The sequence below is a fragment of the Podarcis bocagei genome (genome assembly GCF_964188305.1).
Source record: "Podarcis bocagei genome assembly, chromosome: 1".
Lineage (NCBI taxonomy): Eukaryota > Metazoa > Chordata > Lepidosauria > Squamata > Lacertidae > Podarcis > Podarcis bocagei.
Genome location: NC_138125.1, coordinates 33,507,784 through 33,515,362, shown reverse-complemented (window position 1 = coordinate 33,515,362; position 7,579 = coordinate 33,507,784). Strand labels below are relative to the sequence as shown.

Below are 7,579 nucleotides of genomic sequence, written 5' to 3'. Positions count from 1 at the left end.
TATGTAACCCAAGGTACCACTGTACATATATTGATATTCAATCTCAGAGAGAAGACTCTTTCTTGGCTTAAGCTTAAAAAACCGATTTGCTATTGAAACCAGACATTATAAGTTCGTCTTAGGCTTGTCAGTTCGCAAGTCTATGTGGCTTTATTTAATGTTTTATATTTTTCTCAGAAGGTTGATAAAGTATGTATAATTATTGTTCTGTGTATATTAATGGCCAACGTGTTGCATGAGTCACACTACTTCTATCAGCAGCACAGGTTGCCTTTTTCCAGCTTATAATAATTGCAGGCAAGGCTCCGAGGGCTTGACAGTACAAAGTACTGTACAAAGGAACAGAAGCCTTTGGCCAGAGGGGGGCTTGGCTGGGAAGAGCGGGAGGAGGAGGAGGAGGCGGAGCCACTCCCGCATGCAGATGAGGCGGCGCCGCGGAGCATTATGGGGAAGCACGAAACGGGCTTCGCGGGCCTTCGGAGAGGTCGCGGCTCCGTCAGCCTGCGCCGGTAGATGATGCCCGACTGCGAGCGAGCGAAGGAAAGCGAGGACGGGGCGGGCCCTCGTGCGGGGCTTGGTGTGCTCGCTGTGCCTTTAAGGGGTGCGGGAGGAGGGCGGGCCGGGTCCTGTCGAAGCAGAAAGCATACTTACCTGGCAGGGGAGACACCTTGATCATGAAGGAGGTTTTCCCAGGGTGAGGCTCATCCATTGCACTGCGGGTGTGCTGACCCCTGCGATTTCCCCAAATGCGGGAAACTCGACTGCATAATTTGTGGTAGTGGGGGACTGCGTTCGCGCTTTCCCCTGGCAATTCATGTGCAAAAAACAGAAACGATGTAGCTTATTTGCTATTTGCAGCATTTAACTGATGTCCTATATCACCCAAAAGTTTCTAGTGTAATATTGTTGTAATTTAGTCGACTCTTTGTGACCCCATGGACCAGAGCACGCCAGGCACTCCAGTCTTCCACTGCCTCCCGCAGTTTGGTCAGTCTCATGTTTGTAGCTTCGAGAACACTGTCCAACCATCTCGTCCTCTGTTGTCCCCTTCGCCTTGTGCCCTCCATCTTTCCCAACATCAGGGGCTTTTCCAGCAAGTCTTCTCATGAGGTGGCCAAAGTATTGGAGCCTCAGCTTCACGATCTGTCCTTCCAGTGAGCACTCAGGGCTGATTTCCTTAAGAATGGATGTGTTTGATCTTCTTCCAGTCCATGGGACTCTCAAGAGTCTCCTCTAGCACCATAATTCAAAAGCATCAATTCTTCGACCTTCTTTATGGTCCAGCTCTCACTTCCAGTGTAATATATGGGAGGTGTATTTAAAATCGTTACTGTGCAATCCAATGTAAAGGTAAAGATTAAGGAGCCCTGACAGTTAAGTCCAGTCGTGAACAACTCTGGGGTTGCGGTGTTTGTCCACAGACAGTTTTTCCAGATCATGTGGCCAGCATGACTAAGCCACTCCTGGCAAAACCAGAGCAGCACACGGAAACGCCATTTACCTTCCCACTGGGATGGTACCTATTTATCTACTTGCACTTTTTTCTGTTTCGTTTTAAGATCACGTTTTATTTTTCATTCAGAATTGCTGCGGGTTTTCATCATTCCTGCAGGTGGTAACACAAAAGCTGCTATTTAAGCTGTGCATGTTGACACATACATCATATTAGAGTGACCTATAGAGACTCTAATCAAATCTACATTGAAGGAATTAAACTTAAAATGGCACATAGGGACTCATAAATATATGGAGCCTTATTGCAACCTTATTGGTTTCTTTATAAGAATTCTATCCTGCCTTTCCACAGAAGACCCCTTAGGCAGCTTACAAAATTTAGCCATATGAAATCAGAATACAGTGGTACCTCAGGTTAAGAACTTAATTTGTTCTGGAGGTCCGTTCTTAACCTGAAACTGTTCTTAACCTGAGGTACCACTTTAGCTAACCATCGCCACGCGATTTCTGTTCTCATTCTGAAGCAAAGTTCTTAACCCGAGGTACTATTTCTGGGTTAGTGTAGTCTGTAACCTGAAGCGTCTGTAACCTGAAGCGTCTGTAACCCGAGGTACCACTGTAAAAACAATTAACAGTGCACTTTGACGTGCTTTCGAACTGCTAGGTTGGCAGGAGCTGGGACTGAACAATGGGAGCTCACCCAGTTGCGGGGATTCGAACCACCGACCTTCCAATCAGCAAGCCCAAGGCTCAGTGGTTTACACCACAGTATACAAAACAGGAGATATACAAGAAGTTAGAACTCAACTGCATAATTTGTGATACTGGGGATTGTGTTCATGCTTTCCACTAACTGGTGTTAAAAACAACAATTTAGACTGCAGATAGTACTTGAGTTGATAATTATTTATTAAAATACAGCAAGTTTGACATTCATTTTTTATGATGTCTGTTAAATACTTGCTTCGCTGCTTGTTTTTCATTCATTTCTTCATAGAGCAAAGGGGTCGCAGGCTGCTGGACAGGTTTCAGCAGGAGGCTTGAGGTGGCTCCTCCATTTGGGAAGGGGGGTGGGGGGGTAGCAACTGGGTAACTGCCTTCTAGGTGCTAGTAAAAGGTGGCCTTTTCTTTCTTTCTTTTCCAAATTTTTTTTATTGGTTTTCCAAATTTACAACAAACATAAAAGAAAAGCATTACAATATAAAAAACAAACAAATATACAAACAATTATCCTAACTATTATAATCCCAATTTTTGTACCATTATTGAGCGACTTCCTCGAATCCCCCTAGCTGAGTTTCCATGTAAATCATTGTAGCAGTTTTCCAATACTATTTTCAAATAAAATTAACTTCTTTCTTTCTTATCATATTAACTTCTATCCATAATATGCTATTTAACATATTTAACTCCTAAGCCAATGTGGTACTCACAAATAATTCTACTTATATAATCTTAGAATATTTGGCTAAATAATCCTTAAATTTCTTCCATTCTTCCTGATACTCCTCCTCTTTCTGTTCGAGGATTCTTCCAGTCAGGTCAGCCAGCTCCAAAAAGTCCATCATCTTTATCTGCCATTCCTCCACTGTTGGTATTTCTTGTAATTTCCAGTTTTTGGCTAACAGAATTCTTGCTGCAGTTGTGGCATACAAAAACAATCTAACGTCTTTCATGGGCAGTTCCAAACCTATTATTCAAAGTAGAAAGGCCTCTGGTTTTTTTATAAATGTATATTTCAATATCTTTTTCAACTCATTATAAATCTTTCCCCAGAAGTCTTTCACCTTGGGACACATCCACCACATATGATAAAAGGTGCCTTCCTTTTCTTTACATTTCCAACATAAATTATCACTCAAATGATAAATCTTTGTTAGTAAACTGGGGTTAAGTACCATCTATACATCATTTTCATTATATTTTCTTTTAGTACAGTACATGCAGTAAACTTAACCCCTTTCTTCAACAACCTTTCCCGATCTTCCAACATTATATTGTGCCCAACATCTCTTGCCCAATCTATCATCACAGATTTGACTTGTTCATCTTTTGTATGCCACTCCAACACTAAATTATACATTTTCGATAAGTTTTTGACATTAGAATCTAACAACTCCATTTCCAATTTGGTTTTTCCAGATGCAAAACCATTTTTCTTATCAAGCTTAAACAGTTCATTGATCTGGTAATAATGTAGCCAATCCAATTTATCTTTAATTTGCTCAAATGGTCTTAATTTAAATCCTTCATTATCTTCCAACAATAAATCCGAATATCTCAACCATTTATTCTCCATATTTAACTTTTTCTGGGCCTTCTGGGCTTCCATAGGTGAAGGGTGGGCTTTTCTACCCGCCCCTTCACAGGTGCCTCTCTGCTCCCCCCAGGATGCCCTCAGTTGATCTCCAGGTCACTGTCCTCGCTGAGGCAGGAGGAGGAGGAGGCATCGAGGACAGAGGTGAGGAGCACCAGGTCCTTCTCAGGGAGCAGGCCGCACTCCTGCAGGAAGCCCTCCAGGTCCCCGGCGAAGAAGTCCTCACCCAGTTGGTCAGTGACACGGACAAAGTTGCCCACCAGCTCCCCACCCTTGTAGACCAGGAGTGCCGGCAGGGCGCTGGTGGTGAAGCGGGAGCTGGCGCCGATCAGGGAGCTCCGCACCCGGCAGAACTTGACCACGGGGTACTCAGTGGCCAGGCAGACCATGCATCCGTGGAGGGAGTCGGCCCCTGGGACATCATCCTCGTAGACGTGGACCATCACCAGGGAATTCTTGGGCGCTTTGTCAACGGTGTCCAGGAAGGCCTCCCCACTGTGGATCTCAACAACCTGCTGGAAGTGCTGCCCGCCGCGCAGCTGCAGCCGCATCTCCTCCATGCGCCGCTTGCGGTACTGCTGCAGGAACTCCTCGTCATCTGGGCCCTCAAGCAGCATGCTGTACTCCTGCAGGGTTAGCTTGCCATCCAGCTTTTTCTGGAGCTCCTGCTGCTTCCGCTTGTCCTCCTCATCGTCCAGGTGGGACCTGCATGTCATTGAGAGCTTCTGGATGAGACGCTTCATCTCCCGGCACTGTTCCTCCCGCTGCTCTGTCTCCAGCTGCTTGAATCTCCTCCAGTCGTTGATTACCCCTTTGGGGCCTGTGTTTACCGAACTGCCATCGCTGCTCAGCCTCTTTGACGTGTCCATCTGTTGGTTAGTAGGGTCGCAGCATGCTGTTAAGTTCCCTTTCCACATTGCTAGTGCCATACAGTCTTCGAAAGATTTGAAATTAATTCTTTGTAGGCAAGGAGGGTAAGACAAATTCCGTGACAGGTCTCCTGCCACTCTTTCCCGTTGTTCCTATGTATCTCTTTCTGCAGAATGTGGCTTGGAAGAGACTTCTAGATCTATAGTATGTTTCGCACAAGGAGGAATGTAAGCTAGAAGAAAACAGAGAGGCAGTTTAGTGGAAGAAGAAGTCTCAAAGTATAAGTGTTGGAGTGACAGGAATACATAGGGCTCAGGATCTGTGAGGAAGGGAATGGTTAGAAAAGAGCATCCATGGAGAATACTGATTGCTGAAATCTTGGGTTGAAAAAACAAAACAAACCTCTCAACATTTCCTTAGGGAACAGAGGAGAACAGTACTTCAGATCTAGACAGGGATCAAAGCCACTACATATTCCAGGGCAAAGGGCTGTTGCTAGCCTAGTACCCCCCAGTTTGAAAATGATGCTTTCAAAAGTAGTTTGCCATGAGGCATTGTTAGGATCCAAGCAGTCTGGTTTGGAGGTGCAAGGAACTAACTGTCAGGCTAACTGAGGTAGGCTGTGCTGCTCACACGTCAAATTGGGTGCCAGAAGGCCGATCCCGATAAGGATCTGGTGTGTGGAGCCAAAAAGGTTCCTGATTTAGAGAGACAGAGCATTTTCTAGGGCTTGCTCCACTCTTTAACCTGCTAGATATTGCTGTGTGACCACCATTGTGCTCTTGTCTGCAGCACTTTGCAGTGGAATAAGAAAATCAGCAGGAACCTGCTGCTCTTCTGCAGTGTGCACACACACCCTGAGTTTTTCCTGTGTGTTATTACATGCCTGCAATTCCTCCTGCTGCACCCGTTTTTCTGGCACCGCCCCCCCCCCCAGACACTGATTCCTCCTTCATCCCCTTTTCCACAGCAGGCTCCCAAGGAGTGGAGAAATCAGGCAGAAGCTCCTCAGCTCCAGGCAGTGCATCCTTCTGGGTTTTTTAACACCAGTTAGTGGAAAGCATGAACACAATCTATTCTATTATCGGATTGCACAGTAACAATTTTAGATACACCTCCCATATACTACACTAGAGACTTTTGGATGAGATAGGACTCTCTCAGTCTGAAAAACAAACCAAAGGGCAAAAGAAAATGTACACAAAAAAGCCCCAGCTGCCGAAAGTAAAGAAACTACATTACTTCTAGAACTCTCATTTCTGTTTTTTGCACACAAGTCATCAGGGGAAAGCGCGAACGCAGTCCCCCACTACCACAAATTATGCAGTCGAGTTTCCCGCATTTGGGGAAATCGCAGGGGTCAGCACACCCGCAGTGCAATGGATGAGCCTCACCCTGGGAAAACCTCCTTCATGATCAAGGTGTCTCCCCTGCCAGGTAAGTATGCTTGCCCATCAGACCGGACCCGAGCCGCCGTCCTCCCGCACCCCTTCAAAGCACAGCGAACATACCAAGACCCGGCCGAGGGCCCTGTCCTCGCTTTCCTTCCCTCGCTCGCAGTCGGGCATCATCTACCGGCCCAGACTGATGGAGCCGCGACGCCTCCGAAGACCCGCGAAGCCCGTTTCGTGCTCCCCCATAATGCTCCACGGCGCCGCCTCATCTGCATGCGGGACTGGCTCCGCCTCCTCCTCCTCCCGCTCTTCCCAGCCAAGCCCCGCTCCAACCAAAGGCCTCTGTTCCAGCGGCCGCCTCGGTTGTAGTCCTTGTACTGTCCAGCCCTCCGCGCCTTGCCTGCAATTCTTATAAGGGCAAGGACCAGGCACGCTTTAGCTCCACAGCCTAAGGGTCAGGCCCAGGGCTGGTAATCCACCCCAGACGTTGAAGAAATATATTTCAGTGATTCCTAAGGCGTTATTACTCACATTTGTCCGCCCAAATGGTCCGCCTCTATTGCTGGGCTCCTCTCATTCCCCACCCCTCAGCTACGGAGTCCAGCTCGGGACAAACTTGTTAACCTAACTTGTAGTTAACAGAAATACCACAGAGAAGGCGATCGGAGGCACTTTCCCAAGGAAAAGCTACTGAGCAAAACGGGGGCAGAAGAGTTGCCGCAAAAAGGATCCGTAAGAACCTGACCGAATGCCTTAGCATTAAAAAGAAACGTGGGGTGCGGTGGGCATTGAGAACGCCATGAGAAGAACTAGTGTGGAAATTAAAGCAAGATGGGGGGAAAAAACCCTTCAGCTATTACCTGAAGAATACTCAATATGTATACAAAATTTCCACAAACGCCGTAGGGTGGTGCTACGGGCCACATGATCTCCTGCAATGATTTTGCAAAGTTTTTTGCAGATAAGGTCGCTCAAATTCGAGAAGAGGTAGACTCCACCATGGGAGCAGGGCCGGGCGGGGCGGGAGAGTGCTAGAGTTCTGTCTAGTCAAGTTGTGTGGGATCAATTCCAATCTGTTACCTCCGAGGATGTGGACAGGCTGCTTGGACGAGTGAAGCCAACCACCTGTCTCCTGGATCCTTGCCCATCCTGGCTTATAAAAGCAAGCCGGGACGGGCTGGGCGATGGGCTTCACGGGGTGGTGAATGCTTTTCTCTGTGAGCCTTCCCAGACCTGCTGAAAGAGGCAGTTATTAAACCGCTTCTTAAAAAACCATCTTTAGATGTTGCCAATATGGCCAACTATTGCCCAGTCTCAAATCTTCCATTCTTGGGCAAGGTGACTGAGCGAGTGGTTGCTGAACAACTCCAGGCACACCTGGAAGAAGCGGACCATTTGGATCCCTTCCAGTCAGGATTCAGGCCTCATCATGGGACTGAAACTGCCTTGGTCGCACTGGCCGATGATCTCCGGCGGGCTAGGGACAAAGGTGAGAGCTGTTTCCTAGTTCTGCTGGATCTCTCAGTGGCTTTTGACACCATCG

General features: G+C 47.1%; 1 pseudogene across 2 annotated transcripts; it reads right to left on the bottom strand.

Moving 5' to 3' along the window:
• Nucleotides 1-2,340: 2,340 nt before the first annotated feature.
• On the bottom strand, nucleotides 2,341-6,639 carry LOC308595626 (phosducin-like protein pseudogene; annotated as a pseudogene). Of its 2 annotated transcripts, none has more exons than XR_014013526.1 (2): nucleotides 6,568-6,639; nucleotides 2,341-4,874 (listed from the first exon to the last, which is right to left on the bottom strand). The product of XR_014013526.1 is annotated as a phosducin-like protein pseudogene (transcript). The 2 variants fall into 2 exon arrangements; XR_014013537.1 differs by lacking the exon at nucleotides 6,568-6,639 and adding an exon at nucleotides 6,154-6,542.
• Between the last annotated feature and the right edge of the window lie 940 nt (nucleotides 6,640-7,579).